The sequence below is a fragment of the Mirounga leonina genome, unplaced genomic scaffold, assembly GCF_011800145.1.
Source record: "Mirounga leonina isolate KUSES-001 unplaced genomic scaffold, KU_Mleo_1.0 Mir_488, whole genome shotgun sequence".
Lineage (NCBI taxonomy): Eukaryota > Metazoa > Chordata > Mammalia > Carnivora > Phocidae > Mirounga > Mirounga leonina.
Window position 1 is genome coordinate 10,684,716 of NW_023270777.1, and position 14,513 is coordinate 10,699,228.

The 14,513-nt window shown below is 50.3% G+C and overlaps 1 protein-coding gene across 8 annotated transcripts in view; it reads right to left on the reverse strand.

Annotated features, from left to right (window-relative positions):
• EPN2 (epsin 2) overlaps window positions 1-14,513 on the reverse strand; it is an 83,041-nt gene that overhangs the window by 49,718 nt on the left and 18,810 nt on the right. The window contains exon 1 of one of the 8 annotated variants that reach the window (XM_034989701.1): window positions 5,630-5,694. The exons of the other annotated variants lie outside the window; for them this stretch is intronic. The gene's annotated coding sequence lies outside the window, so the exon portion shown is untranslated. Of the gene's footprint in view, window positions 1-5,629; window positions 5,695-14,513 lie in introns of those variants that run through there. 8 annotated transcript variants of the gene reach the window in all.

Consider the following 14,513-nt stretch of genomic DNA (forward strand, 5'->3'; position numbering starts at 1 on the left):
ACGGGGAGAATGGGGAGATCTCGGGAGAAGAAATTCCCAATAGGAGAAAGGACACCAAAGGCACCTCCACGAGAACCATTTGCAAGGCCAACCGGGTGATGCACCTCATCGGAGACTGTGGAGACGGACACCTCCAATTCCGGCCGTGAGAGAAGCTGGTGACACGTGAGTGGGCAGCAGACCACAGGACCACAGCCCCGGCTGTGTGCGCAAGAGGCTCCCCCAGGCAGCTCCAACTGAAGACAGGGACGTGGGCGGCTCTGTCGCCCTTGTCCCTGTGGACCTCAGACCTCGCCCTTCCCATTTTAAGACTTCTCCCCCTCAACCTCAGGATTGGGCTGTCAACACCTAAACATCTCCTCCCCCAGCAAACATCTGTCAGGCACTCCCTCCCAAAAGCCAGGCCTGAACACACTCCATCCTCAAGTATCCACCCTGTGCTATTTCCAGAACCTAAGTTTTGTTTTGGTCTTGCTTTTCTGAATGGTGTGCATACTCCGCCTTCCGGACTTTCCCTCTCAATCTGCCAGTTTTCTTCCCTTTCCGGCTTGGGGAGCCTGAACTAAGCAGCACAGGATCCTGTGTTACCTCCTGCACTCTTCACTCAAGCCGGGGAAGTTGTGGTCAGCTCCCAAACACCCAGTCTTTTATTAAGGAGTTTCCACTCAGATATGGGGACGGTCGGAGGAAAGCGGGTAGTGGGGGATGCCAAAACAAGAGGGAAAAATAAACTTTGTTTAAGGTTTAAGACCAAGATAGCAAAAAAGAAAGGGTGGGGCTCATTTTCATAAACTACATACCAACAACTTGGGACAAATGCCATCAGAACATTAGTAACTAGAAATGCCTTCAGAAATGGGAGTTCTAGGGACGCCTGTGGTTCAGTCGGTTAAGCATCCAACTCTGGATTTTAGCTCAGGTCATGATTTCAGGGTCGTGGGATCAAGCCCCACACCAGGCTCTGCACTGGGCGTGGAGTCTGCTTAAAATTCTCTCTCTCCACCACCCCCACCCCGACCTGTGCTTGCTCTAATAAGAAATTTAAAAAATTAAAAAATTAAAAATTGAATTCTATCATCAGGAATTACTTAGAACCATTTCATTATAAGCGATTAAGTCTGTACAATTCTGTTACAACTTTAAATATTTTCTGAATGGAGACAGGTTGGGATTCTATTCAAAGCAAACACATTCTTCTGCACAGAAGCCACAGGACATCCATGATTCCCCTGGAATGGGATGCCCAGGGGCCCCCACCTCACCTTCCCACTCCAGCCCCAGCCCTGAAGAGCATGTTCTGAAACTGTATTAATCATTCATTTTATTAAGAATCAAAGCTTCTGATGCACGTGATAACCACCAGTAACCTCACTGAGTTGATAAAAGCCAAGAAACGGCAAAGAAACTGAACATTTCGGCTGGGCTGGGGAAGTCTCACCATGGGCAATGCACATTTCTGTCAGGCCTTCCAAAAGGCCCTTGGGAGCTCTGGAGACTCCGCATCAAAAGCCACAGTCTCTTCAGTATAGAAGGAAACACTCATTTTTCTACAGTCAGGCCCCAGTACTAGAAAAGGTTCTTTAAGCCAAAGAAATTTCATTTCTGTCCTGGAAACGGAATCTGCTGTCTCTGCCTTTGCAACATCCATATCCTCTTGTCTCAGAAAGATCCTTGGTCTTCCATGGGGGAGGTGGCCAGGTGCAGGCCCAGTTCAGGCTCCGCCAATCAGAGTACCGCAGGCCCCCAGCTACGGTGGCTAGATCAGGGGCGGGCGGGCGGACAGTCCAGCCTGGGCTGCCAAAAGCCACCAGATGGGCCAGGGTTTTCCTAAGTCTAAAGGTGACGCCAAAGAAAGCAAAGAGCAAAGGGAAGGAGAAGGAGCAAGACAACACGGCTGGAGCCTCTGGGTCCGCTTGCGCCGGAAGCCATTTCTGCACATCTCAGCAGCAGGTGCCAACGTGGTCATCTGTAACCTACAGCACAGTGGGCTGTGCAAGGAGCCTGAGAGCAGCCAAACACCAGATGTACTGCAAGGGTGCATCCCCTGAGCCTCCAAGCGGGCCTCAGGTAGAAGCGCAAGGATACCAACCAGACTCTCCTGGGTCACACCTGGCCTGTCACCTCAGGCTGACCGAGGAGCTGCGTCCTTCCCAGGGAGGCTCGTCACGCCCCAAAATGCAGACAGCATTGGCAACGCAGATGGCCAAGCTCTGGCCATCACCCTTTTTCAGAGCGGCTTATGACAGTGACCAGAGAGAGAGAGCTGGATCATCATGTTTCCAAGGGGCAAGCCAGGGAAGAAAATTTCTGGCAAGTCTGAAAACCCAAGCAGAATTCAAAAGACACTGGAGACTGGAAATAGGCTGAACGAAACAGCCAACAGAACAAAACTAAACAAACAAAAACTTCCAAGGCCAGAGTGGAGCCCCTGGAGGCAAGAAGAATTCCATCAAAATGTGCTCCAGGGGTTTGTGGAACTGGGTGGGGAAATTCCTTCCAAATCTAGAGTTCCCAATCATGACAGGAGGAGGAGGCTCTCTCCGGCTTCAGGGCAGTCCAGGTGGGTCCCTGCTCAAAGCCCGTAGGTCCCTCGGCCGCTGCACTTCGGTAACACGGAGGCGGGATACTCACCCTGTCCATTGTGATCTCTACCACATCCCTAAGGAGGTTTTGGCAGTGGCTTTTCAGGGATTGGGGACCCTCATCAGGCATCAAGACCAGCTGTGAGGCCATAGCAACAATCGTCTCTCCCTACTCCCCAAATCCAGGCACAGGTCAACCAATACTGCCTGGGACAATCCAGTCAAGATCAGTAAGTATCACTGAGTGCACTGATGAGAAAATCATCACCCCAGATGACAGCTCACACCATCTGTGCCTGGAGGCCTCCCATGACTTCACATGCACTTCATTTTTCTCTGGGTGACAGGGAGAGCCACGCGAAGGGGTAGGTACTGCCGCCCCTCCTGCCGTGTTGCGCCAGGGTGGCCCACTGTTGGCCACCTTCCAGAAGCTCCTGGGGAGACTGCCCAGAACGCCCGACACACGGCACCTGGGGGGCAGCGCTGAGGGCATGTGACACTCCAAGCTCCTGTAGTGACATCCGAGGATCCTGAAGCGAGAGCCCGGGTGTCACCGTATGACACACATAAACAGCAGTAAGTTTGTGAAACACTTTGCAAGGCTTGATTAGTTGGCTTTCATCCTCCTCTGCGTGCAATCCATGAGTGAGGAAACATCTCCACCTTCCTACTGGGGAAAAGGGTACCACGACCATTACAAGGAGACTCAGTCGGGGTGGATGAGACCACAGCTCACATGACCAAACTGAGCCGGCTTCCCAGAAGACAACGGTCCAGTTAGGACAATATGGACAGTGCCACATTCTTCTCCACAGTAATCATTTCAGACTAAAGAGAAAGGACTATTATGAGTCTGCATCAGCCAAGCTAGCAGTAACCCAGAGCCTGATAACCACCACTCATGCAGAGGGGAGAAGGGAAAAGGAAAAAACAAAACAAAAAAAACACCCTTTACCTTCACCAGAAAAATGGTGAGATTCAGCCAAAAAAAAAAAAAAAAAAAAAAAAGGAATGTTCTCTTCACTAACTGAATGGAGAAATCAAATTTTACATCACCATCCAAAAAGTGGACTTAAAAAAAACAAAGCCTGTTGCATTCAAAGGATTTGGAGGGGAAACATTTTAGACTTGACTTCCAGATGATAAAGCAGGTCAAATAAAACTGCCCCTTGCACTTTTCCTCGCTCCCTTCTAGGGGAGGAAGAGCCCCAAGGGGGGGATCAATTAACCTACCACCAGGAGGAGGTGAAGGACTCCCGCCCCCACACTAGGCAGTGCCAGGCCGCCCATGAGGCAGGAGGGTGTCCCGCAAAGAGCCTCCTGGGCAGCCTCTGCCAGGATCCGACAGTCCCTGGAACAAGTCAGCCTCCTGTGACTTTACATGATCGTGTGTTAATTTTTCCAAAAGCAGAAGTACTCAAAACACACACGAGGAATTTCATCTTTCTTTACCAACGTGCCCCGAGCATGGACCCTCGGAGAAGAGCAGCCTGTGGGTACAGATTACACAGGTGTTGAAATGCGGTCATTTTTAAAGATCATGTGAACCGGGGCGGGGGGTGGGGGGCGGCGCCTGGGTGGCTCAGTAGGTTGAGCATCTGACTCTTGGTTTTGACTCAGGTCATGATCTCGGGGTCGTGGGATTGAGCCCCACATCGGGTTCCACATTCAGTGAAGAGTCTGCTTGTCCCTCTCCCTCCCCTTGCTTGCACACTCGTGCGCGCTACTCTCAAGTAAATAAAATCTTTTAATAAATATAAATATATATATATATATATACACATACATACATATACATCACGTGAACCAGGGTCAGGAGACCTGTCCTGGTCATTCCGGCTGCACTCTCCATCTGACACAGCCACTTAGTTTCACTCTCTGATTTAGGGACAGGGTGTGTTGGGCTGTGCCTCTCTTGCAGGGTCAAGGATCGAACACCTTGACAGGTGGACCATGGTGATGCACACACAGGCCATAAAGGAAAAAAGAATTCTTTATTGCTCCCCACCTCTCTTCTAGTCTTCAAAGTAGTTTCACAAATGACCAGTCATGGACAGCATTCTTAAAAAATCATGCCAAAAAGCAAACAATGTGGTGTTGTAGACGCACAGAATCAGAAGACAGGAAACCAGGAACCTAAGTCCAGAGCTGTGACCACTCTGAGGCACCAAGCAAGCCAGTGACCAGGTTCCTTGCTTCTAAAATGATGGGGTAGACCAGTTGCTCTCCCTAAACCCTTCAATTCCCAAGACCCTCTTTGTGACCAATGGCTCAATCCCCTGCCAACTCCATGGTGTCATGGGGAGCCCAAGCTTCTGGCCAGCCCCAGCCAAAGGTTACTGACTGCAGGGCTAGAATTCTGGCCACAAGCCTAGTGGCAGATGTTTCTCTTGGTCTATGGGGGGCTCAATGGTGGGCAAAACAGTAGGCCTTCCCTTGGGCCTTTGGAAGTATGAAACGCCACCGTCAGAACCCCTCCCTCTTCCCAGGAAGGCAGCTTGTATGTGACCCCTGGGGTAGAGAGTCCCTATTTCTAACACGCTGTGACTCGGCTACTAGAAATACCCACTAATAACAGACAGCAATGCCACCCAGGGACTGGGAACCGTAGAAAGGGGGCTTCTGACGGCTATCCACACCCAACCCACACCATAGGGGGCAGGCCCAGCTATGGATCACACACTTTGATCAGTACAATTTTCCAGCTTGAGACGTTTGAAAAAAAATGCAGAGCTGCATGGGAAAATTTAGAATTCCCATGATTTGGGGCTTAATTTAGCCCTGGCCGGTCACTGTGACAGCAGTAAGTCCTGGGCTGTCGCCATCTCCTCAGGAGCCAGCGAGAGAGCGGAAGCAAAGCGAGGGTGAGCTAGGAGTCCCCTCAGCCAAGACCCCACAGACTTGGTTTCAGGCACAGTGGTGACCTAACACTTCTCTCAAGAGGAGCTCAAGACGCTTGCAAAGAGGAGCCGTACGGGACGGAACGGGTATTTCCACCCTTTTGAGTACAAAAGAAAAGCCAGGAGGAAAACGACTGGTTTGCTCACCTCTGCCCTTCCACGGACAGCTGTCGGGCTGTCGGGAGGTCATATCGGGCTGTCGGGAGGTCATATGGGACTCTCCTGGCCACGGCTGTGAAGGAACGCGGCAGATTTCTGTGGACAGCTGGGGACTTACTTCCGCAGACGTCGGATGTGCGCAGACCCTCAAGGCTGGGCCTGAGGCCCCATCCCCACCCCAAGCAGCCAGGGGGTCAGGCCAGAGTCTCCGAGACCAGAGGACAGCCTCACCTCAGCAAAAGGAGAAAAAGGAGAAGCCAAATTATCCTAAATTTGGGCCCGGGCTACTCTGGGGGAAGGATGAGACGTTAACTCTTTCCTGCCACCGTGTGCTGGACCCTCTTTCTTCAATCACTTTCCTTCTTACTGGGACAATCTGCTCCCTGTCACTTCAGAGAACCCTGTACCACAAACCAGCCCCTGCCGCACACTCTACCCGCCTGCTGCCTCTTCTGCCTGTGTTCTTCTCATGATCGTCCCTGGACGGGCTTTCTCCTTAGAGCCCACTTTCCACATCGCCTGCCCGGAACCACCAGCCTCCCTGTCTTGTCACCAGCTTCAATTCTCAGCAGAGCCCCGCTCTCCACTGGGCATTTTCTTGCTTGTGCCCCTGCTTATCCCCTGTGCCCCCCTGACCCTTGTTGAGAGCAGGGTCCTGCCTATCTTCACCTCGCTCTCCTCTGTGCCTGGGACAGAGCCTGGTACACAGTGAGCGCTGGGCAACTAATAAGAACATTTTAAAAATTATCCCTGATCCTGTCTATTCAGAGACCACCAGAGTTAACACCCCAGGGGCCATTCTCCCAGTTCCCATTTCCCTTTTTGCTCACTATCACGGGCGTTCAAAACAGCTGCTCTCCCCCACTTACTCACTGCCCACCAATAAACTGCCTGAGGACAGGGACTTGCCGTGCCTGGAGCTTCGTGGGTGCTCACCTCACGAGAGCGGAGAGTCGCCTGAGCCCGGACCCCCACAGGGCAGCATGGGAGCTGCAGAGCAGAGACCACTCGATGCCCCCCCGACAGCCTGGGCTCAGGAGCCAAGCCGGCCAGCCCCGGACAGCATGCGAGGGCTAAAACAGGGATTTCTTATTCCGACCACATGGATCTGCATCCTTCCTTTTCCAGCTGCAAGGCCTGAGGCAGATTGATGAGCTCTCCTTAGCCTCTATGTCCACAACCGTCGGCTGCAGCGAGCAGCTGCCTAGGGAGACACTGGCAAATCATCGGCGTCCAAAATATCTGCTTCCTCTCCCCGGTACCACCAAGGGGAGGACGTTAACCTGGCATGTCCCTGAGGCCAACTCAAAGAGAACTTCCAGAGCAGGAGAGGAAAGCCCGCAGAAGCCTCCAGGGGGAAAACGGGCTGGCTGGCTCTGGTCTGCCAGGGTGGCAGGTCCAGGCACCTCTTTCCTGACCACACAAACACCCCGTTAAACACGGTCACCATTCCAGCTGTTTCCCTCTGCGGCTGGCATTTCCAAGAAAGGTCTCAGATGGGCTCATTCTTTGATACCAGTAATTGCCCTAGGATAGCCTTAGAATAGCAACAGAAGGGCGCCTGGGTGGCTCAGTTGTTAAGCATCTGCTTTCGGCTCAGGTCATGATCCCAGGGTCCTGGGATCGAGCCCCGCATCAGGCTCCTGGCTCGGCAGGGAGCCTGCTTCTCCCTCAGACCCTCTCCTCTCTCATGCTGTTTCTCTCTCGCTTGCTCTCTAATAAATAAATAAAATCTTTAAAAAAAAAAGAATAGCAACAGAAAAGAGAAGAGGCTCTAGCAAATACTGAGGCCTGACCATATGCCACGCACGTTCTAAGACCAGACATGTGTCCTCATGAAATCTTCCTAACGGTCCTAAAGGGAGCAATTATCATCACCCTCATTCTACAGAGGGGGAAGCTGAGGCACAGAGAGGCTCAGGAACTGACCCAAGCTACAGTGCTGGCAGGGGTTAGGACCAGGATTTGACCCCAGACCTGTGGCATCTGGTCCCATTCTGGGATTCCTCCTGGCTTCACACCCATCCAGCGCCCAGTCATGACAGCGATGAATTTGTCCCTGCTGAAGCTGCAAGTCTAGCAAGGCATCCCTTGCCTAGATGTGGAAGAAGCCAGAAGATGGTGGAGAAGCAATTCTTTTCCTATCTCCCCCGACCATGTTCAGCTGGAGGTCCTCTCCCTCGCCGGCTCACCGGGCCAAGCAAGCAGAGGCAAAGATGCCAGCGCTGGAAGGGCCTCGGGACTCACCGTGGCCCAGAGCAGTTCAACGCTGTACCAGGATCAGACCCTGGCCTTCCCAGCTCCTACCAGCACGGCCAGCCCGGGATAGGGATTTTAATGCTCTTCAAAGAAAGCTTCCCCTGGAAATGTGTTAAGGTTCTACAGTCTGGCGATACAATGAAATCAGCCAGGAAATACCGCAGAAACTCCAAAACTATTTTTTTTTTAAATGTGCTTTAGGGCGGGCACCTGGGTGGCTCAGTCAGTTGAGTTTGACTCTTGGTCTCAGCTCTGGTCTTGATCTCGGGGTTGTGAGTTCAAGCCCCAAGTTGGGCTCCATGCTGGGCATGGAGCCTACTTAAAAGATAATAAAAAATAAATAAAATAAAATTCAAATTTAAAAATGTATTCTTCAGAACTCACATCCTTAAGAAATGATATCTCTTTGGCTATAATCATGTCTCCTACTAAATGAGTCACATCAACTTGAACAACCTAAGAAGCCTGCATTATTCCTTTGAAATTGCTGTCGCTATCTGAAATACCACTCAGAAAAGACAGGGTCACAATGCTGAAAGGTAAACTTCCTTTTTTGGTACAGAATAAAAATATTATTTCCCTCCTCCCTCCTCTGCTGGAGACATTCCCAGTGTTTTATTTACTCTGCAATGCTGACTGGATATATTAGGAGGAAATGTTCCTTCTAACTCTTAAATGTCAGAGTCTACCCCAGAAAAGGCATGAGCCAGCCCTAATGTCTTCTTGCTGTTCCTTTTGTTTGCTTCAATTTTTATTATGTACTATTGGATGCACATTAAAGAATTAAGTGCAAACCACATGTGAGGCACAAGCCAGGGAGCCCCAGTGACCCCCGCATTCTCCTCAAGGCCTAGAACATGACCTCAATGCCCACCCAGAGGGGTCCTTCCCCTCCCTACTTCCTCTGCCCCAGGCACACAGCTCGGGTTCTGGGTTCCTCCTTGCTTTTTACAAAAGAAGATCATTTTACCACAAGTGTTATAAAACCAAATAATATACAGTCTTCCACAACTTGCTTTTGTCGTTCAATACTGCGTTTCTAAGACTCATCCACATCGCTCCGCATGGTGAGCTGCGGTCTACCCACTTCATGTTCGTATTTAACAATGTACCCACTCACTTTCCCGTCAATGGACATCCAAACTATTTCCAAATTTTTGCCATCATGAATACGTCTGGAGTCTGGCCTGTGCCTGTGTCTCCTGGGACACATGTGCAGAGCTGTTCCAGAGTATGTTCCTGAGAGTAGAACAGCTCAGTTCATTTACAGAGTGTGCAAAAGTTCTCTGCATTTTTTTTTTAAATATTTTATTTATTTGACAGAGAGAGACACAGCGAGAGAGGGAACACAAGCAGGGGGAGTGGGAGAGGGAGAAGCAGGCTTCCCGCCGAGCAGGGAGCCCGATGTGGGGCTCAATCCCAGGACCCCGAGATCATGACCTGAGCCAAAGACAGACGCTTAACGACTGAGCCACCCAGGCGCCCCATGTTCTCTGCATATCTTTTTTTTTTCTTTAAAGATTTTTATTTATTTATTGAGAGAGAGAGAGAACGATAGAGAGAGACCATGAGAGGGAGGAGGGTCAGAGGGAGAAGCAGACTCCCTCTGCTTTTGAGCAGGGAGCCCAATGTGGGACTCGATCCCAGGACTCCAGGATCATGACCTGAGCTGAAGGCAGTCGCTTAACCAACTGAGCCACCCAGGCGCCCCTGTTCTCTGCATATCTTAAAAATATTTGTGCTGCCCTAACTCATAACATCATTTTATCGTCATAGAGCAGACATATTAATGGTTGAGTGGATACCAGGTTCAACAAGTACTCTTCACAGACTCAGTGTGTAAAGAACAATGCCCACAGGCCCGGGGGTGGGGGCGGGGTGTTGTTAGAGAAGCACAAGACATGCCTTCTGGTCTGAGCTGGGGGTAGAGCAAAGGCAGATTACAAACTGGGCGCTCCAACAAGATCAGGGCCAGCTGCGGGATACGTCAGGTGCATCTGAGGCAATGCTGCTGAAGAATGAGAGGCACGAGCAAGTGCATGGGGGGAGAAGGCCGTTTAGGCAGCGCACTGAGACAGCGGGCTGTGTGGGATGCAGAATTGGCTGGCAGGGGGATCTGGACTTGCCAACTATGGTTATTCATTTTCAAGATTTTGCCATATCCCCCCAATAATAATAATAGTAATAATAATAGTGGCTAACACAGAGCACTTACTGTGTGGCAGGCACATCTTAGGAACTGTCTCATTGAATTACCCTTACACGTTTACTATTTTTCTTTAAATGCATTTACTTTTAAACTCAAATACCCACTTTAATATAATTTAAACTCAAATACCCACTGTAATATAATGAAATCAGGGATCACTGCTATGGCATTTTGAGAGGGGGGGCCTTTTTGTTTCGTTTTTGAGAGAGAACTCAGAGCCTAAGAGTCACCATCTTCAAGTATACAGTTCACACTTACAATTGGGTATATTCGCAGTGCTGAACTACCATGACCGCTGATTCCAGAACATGGTCATCGCCCCCGGAAGGAACCCTGTACCTGTCAGCATTCACTACCCATGCCCCCTTCCCCTGGCCTCTAAGACGTTCTGTCTCTAGGAATTTGCCCGTTCCAGATATTCCATATGAATGGAAATCATCCAACCTCTGGCCTTTTGTGTCTTGTTCTTTCAGCTAACATATTTTAAAGGTTGCATTACATTATCAGTACTTCATTCCTTTTTATGGCTGAATAATTTTCCACCGTATGGATGTATGTTTTATTTATCTACTTCACTGGAGGACGTCTGGGTTGTTTTCCCCCTTTTTTGGCTATTATGAATAGTGTTGCTATGAACATCTGTGTCCAAGTGTTTGCACGGACGTATGTGCTCAGCCCTCCCGGGCATACACTGAGGAGTGCACTTGCTGGTTCGCATGGTAACTCCAAGTTGAACTTTCTCAACTGCCATAGTACTACGGCCTTTCTGAGATAACTATTAAAATGAGTAACTTCAAGTGCGTACCACTTAAAATTATTTTAGGAACTACTGCTGGAGCGAAGCTAAGGAAGCTGGCTTTTGTTCTGTCTGGGGGCAGAGGAATGACGCCGTCAGAAGAGTATTTCTGGAACCCTGACCAGGCAGCACAGGGTGAGAGGGCCAGGGTGGGGACAAGGGAGGGTGATACAGACGGAAGACCACTTAGAGCCCCCAAGGGAGGCGATGAGGGGAACTGGGGCCTGAATCTGAGTGCAGCAGGGGAACGAAAGGGCAGGAGACCTCGGACATAAACACAGAGCAGGAGAATCAACCCGATGGGCACATGTCTGTGCAGCGTGCGACAGGTGGGGGTGGGAGTAGCCAGGAGGACAGAGGCACCCTTAACAGAATATAAAGGCAGGAACGGTTTACAGGTTTCAGGAGAAGGAAAGAGGCAGAACCGGCAGTTTTATTTCAAACAACCAAATGTAGCTGGAGGTGCCGGTAAACAGGCATGGGGCGGGGGGGGGGGGGGGGGGCTGTTCTGTTTTTGAGAGAGAATTCGTAGACCGTAAGATTCACCATCTTCACGTGTACAATTCACACTTGCAACTGGGTATATTCACAGTGGCGAGTGACAGCCAGCACCTAGGGCTGGGGAGGGGGTACTGGGGTCCGCATGTTCCTCTGGGAGGGGCACCTGAGAGGACCTGGGGAGAATAGGGTGGATCAGGGGCTGGGATGTAACTCAGAAAGAGGCTAGCAGTCAATGGGCGAAGTCCAGTAAGTGCGGGGGGCGGGGGGGGGGGTGAGTGCAGGAGAGGGGAGAGCTTCAGGGAGTGACGCTAATCAACAGGGACAGAGAAGCATCCAGAGGATGTGGCAAGAAGCATGCTTTTGGGTGCCATGAGCAGCAGTGGGTGACTGGGAGAGCCAGGCCATCTCCTAATGACACCGAGGAGTGGCTCAGACACCCTCGCGAGGGAGGCCACACGGAACGTCCCAGACCTGCTGCGTCACGGCCCATACCTCTTTGGCATATGCTACTTCCTCCCCGGTCTCAGGACAAAACTGAACCCATCATCCCCGACCCCCCCTTCTCCCCAGGGATCCTCTGCTGGACGATCTGCCACCTGCTGCCCGCCTGGGCTTCCGGCTTTCCCTCCACTTCTCCCTCCTTCCTCCCACGGCCTCCGGACGGCAGCTCTGGGGGCACAGAGGCCCCGACTGTCTCCACGCTGCTGCCCGCCTCACAGGGCCTGGCACGGCGCCTGGCATACATCTGCCACAGGAATGAATGACTCCACAGGGCACCTGCTCACACGCTTCCCCCCCAGTCTCTGTGCTCCTCTCCATACCCCCCTCCCACCCGCCAAGATGCTCTGACAGAATATAAAACACGACACGGCGCGGCCGAGTGGAAAGATCTCCCCGCCACTGCTCGGTCCCCTCACTGAATCTCAGTTTTCTCTGGAAAATGGAATGGCAGCCCGCGAGACACCCCAAGACAGTGGGCAGGAACAGGCTGTGAGAACTGAGGTGAAAGCTTTTGCTTCCACCGGTGTCCATGCTTGTCCACATGCTTGGCAGGCCCGTGGCCCCTCGCCACCCGCCCCCAACTCAGAAGAAGAGTAAAACAGGACCAAGCGGACGGGGTCGGGGTGGGGGGGGCCCGGTGGGGGATTTCTGAGTCAATTTCACACTAAATTGAACAAGCAAAAACAGACAGCAGTCTGCAAACCATGTCATTTTTTTAATTCTTAAAAGATTAAAGTATGCTGCCAAATGTCAAAACACAAAAAGCCAAAAAGAAATTAAAGCTGTTATTTTCCTTTTGGTTTTATCTCCATTAGCCAAACGCTTTTGTTCAAACACTGTTTACATTGCCATTGTCCTGATTTGTTTAGAAAAATAATAAAAGGGGGCGCTTCGAGCACGGAGGGCTGGCTGGGTGCGTACACAAATCTGCCCAGTTTCTCCTGGGCCCAGAAAACACTCCAGTTGAGAAATCTGTTGCGCCAGAGGCTGAGGAAGAACTGTTTACTTGCCTCGGAATATTCCTCGGCCACGTCAGTACCACCAACCTCCTCCTCCCTTCGGCCACCCTGGGGATAACCAGGCCGTGAGAACGGGGCAGTCCTTCCGCACATTTATGCCTCGCAAGGAAAACATGAACCAGAGGCCTGGGGATGGCTTGGGGACGGCCAGGCGACAGGCACTTGGCCACCGCAGCTCTAGCTGTGCCTACTACGTGCCACAATTCTGCAGGGGAGGCATTTTATAGGTGAGAAGCAAGGGGGTGAGCAACGCAGAGCACGAGCTTTGTCCGTCGACAGACGAATGGGTAAATAAAATGTGGTGTAGCCATAAAATGGAATATTATCCAGCCTTAAAAAGGAATGAAGTACAACAAACAATGAATCATGGAACACCACATCTAAAACTAATGATGTAATGTATGGGGATTAACATAAGAATAAAGAAATAATAATACCTAAAAAAAAAAAAAAGGAATGAAGTACAGATACATGCTACAATGTGACAAACTTTGAAAATACGCTGAATGAAAGGAGCCAGCCACAAAAGGTCACATACTGTATAATTCCATTGATACGAAATGTCCAGAACAGGCAAATCCAGACAGAAAGGAGGCTGACAGTTGCCAGAGGCTGACGGAAGGGGGGGAGGGGATGCCTGCTTAATGGGTATGAGATGTTTTGAGGAGTGATGAAATGTTATAAAATACGATTGTGCTGATGGTTGCACAACTCTGAATATACGCAAAACTACTGAACTGTATATTTCAAACAAGTGAACTTTACTGCATGGTATGTATCAATAAAGCCGTTAGCAACAACAACAACAACAGCAAAACAAACAAACAGCGTGCTTCCATCAGCCTGGGCCCGTGAATGACTACAATAACCACACACACTGGACACACAGCGTGAGGAGAAATAAGCCTTTGCTGTGTCAGGCCACAGACACGTGAGGGGCTGGTTCACAGCATCGAGTGGCCCATCCCCATACAGACTCAAAACGCTTCCACACTATTGTATGTTCATGTTGAAAACACGTCTGTGGTCAATTAACAAAATCCTGGAAGGAAGCCAGGGTTGTGGTTCTGACCCAATAGAGACCAGACTCTGTCCCAAGGCCACAGTCTGAACCTTTAAACACAGCAGATGGGGTTGGGAGGGAAGTACTTGAAGAATCTGGCGAGATCGAAATAATTCCTAGCCTGAGAAATTTTTACAACTCACAACACAACGAACTATCTTCCAAAAACATACAGAGCTCACAGAAATTGAGAAATAAACAACCCATAACCCCCCCCCAAAACGGGAAAAGAACTGTCCACACGAAACTATAAATGGTTCTTAAACACATGACATAATCGGCTCACACTTCAGAAAAAAGCAAATCAAAACTACATTGAGCAGAAGCAGTTGGGCTCTTTTATATCAAAATAACAAAACACCAAAAAGGAAGTTGAGAGAACCCCACTCTTTACTATCCAAGCCACACACAAGCCTTCCTGACACCCTGTAACCATGTGCCTTGCACCAAGTGGAAAATAAACTCCAAGCAGCCAGTAAAAAAAAAAAAAAAAAAAAAAAAAAAAAAAAACCCTACATGGAGAT